Below are 1919 nucleotides of genomic sequence, written 5' to 3'. Positions count from 1 at the left end.
AGAGCAAGTGGGAGATTGAAAGAGTGGGTGCCCGGTGAGCCAACTTGTGGCTAAGGGCTTTGATGACTCTTTGTATAAACAATCTTTTGTTTAATATAATTTACACTTTTATTAATGGCAATGACTTTATCTTTCTTCATATTGTAATATTATGATATACCATTGTTGTTTTGATAAAGACCTTGAATATACTATAGTGTATGTAAGATGTGGTAGAACATGGGGATGTCTATCATGAAACACATCTTATAGTCACTGTATATTCTAAACTGTTCCTAGTCGATTGAGCCGTCCGATAATAAGGATAAGGATCGCTCGAGCTTGAGACTAGCATTTGCGATGCAGAGTACCACGTTTCATTGGTAAGGAACATAGAGATGTTCGAAGCATGCAAATGGATATTCATATGATGAATGATCGAACTACCCTATCCGGACTTTCCAAGTGGTTATCACTTATCGAGTGGATATAGTCCGCGGTTTTGGTTGTACACCATTAGTCCTTACTACTTGAGACATCATTGAGACTCTATATGCTAGTACTGTGTTTTGACTCGTTTACCGACTCTATGGGGGTCATCAGGTGTCGGGATTGGGTACAGTTACAACACATATAGGAGTCGATGCTTTGTTGTCAAGGATTCACCACATACTTGCGAGTGTGGATATCCTATGCGATCTGAGGAGATATTAGTGTGACGAATCTCTGGCCAGAGTACATGATGTGATTTAAGAAATGGTTTCTTAGTAGCACATGCGATGTCACTATTTGATCTTCAAGATGCATTGCATAGTTATCGAATCTCGAGCGACTCTCGATATACCAATGGTTGTTGATTCGATCGGGATATATGGATGAAGGGACCGTACTGTACGCTAACCAAAATCTACTGATTCTTGTAGAAACTATCAGTGATACCTAGGGAATCATGGGGCGATGTTGCTAGGCGCTCATACCATGATTCGATGGGCAAGTCGGAAATTGTTGTTCCGAGTCACAAGGAGTTGTGAGCCCACGGCTAGCTGTATCCCTGAACCATTGAGGGTCACACAGTGTAATGGATTTTTAATCTCCGTTGAGATAGTTAAATTTAAAGAGTTAAATTTAATGAACGAAGAAGTTAGACTTCTTATTTAAGAGTAGAGGAGTAAGATTTCCTAAAATGACATAGGGATGGCCATTTTTGGAAATCACTGAATTCGGATTCAGAAAAATTTATCTTGACTTTAAAAGGTGCAGAAATGGTTTCTGTGCACATTGGTGAAATCGGTTTATCAATCGGAGTCACGATGAATTTTATATTAATTTCTGAACATGCGGGCTTTGCTTGTCGGGCCTGAACTTATGACTAATGGGCCCTAAGCTGTTAGTGGCCTACATTATAAATAAGTTATTGCAGTACAGAAATTACACACAAGAGGTCACAATTTTCGAAAACCCTAAGTATTTTTCTAAAAGGTGGCCGCCCCCCTCCCTCTCTCTGTCAGAAAAATCCAGCCTGTGATTTTGAATTACAGTCTGGTTTAACGAATCAAATTTGTTAATCTCTTCGTAGAAAACTTCTGATAGATTTTCTAGTGCAATCTATCAGAGGGATTAAATCTCTATTCGTGGACCTGATTGAAGAACAGTTCATCCATCGGTTCCAGGGAGATACAACAAGAGCAGAGAAATCTGTTGGTGTCCAAAATCTCGATACGAGATTAAAGGTAAAAATTTTATAATTGTTATTTAAATTTTTACACACACGTAATTTAATCGTAAAGATTTGATACCCAATATGGAATCGTTCCATATAATAAATATTTTAAACTTCCGCTGCACCGGGTATCAATCTTGTTTGATCTGAAAGCCGAGTTCTCCAACATCGTTTGCACTACGTACCGCATCGGGACAGCCCTCCCGTGCGCACGGTGCCC

The sequence above is a fragment of the Henckelia pumila genome, chromosome 3 (genome assembly GCF_033568475.1).
Source record: "Henckelia pumila isolate YLH828 chromosome 3, ASM3356847v2, whole genome shotgun sequence".
Taxonomy (NCBI): Eukaryota; Viridiplantae; Streptophyta; class Magnoliopsida; order Lamiales; family Gesneriaceae; genus Henckelia; species Henckelia pumila.
The sequence above is the reverse complement of the archived record's forward strand: the minus strand, read 5'-3'. Positions refer to the sequence as shown.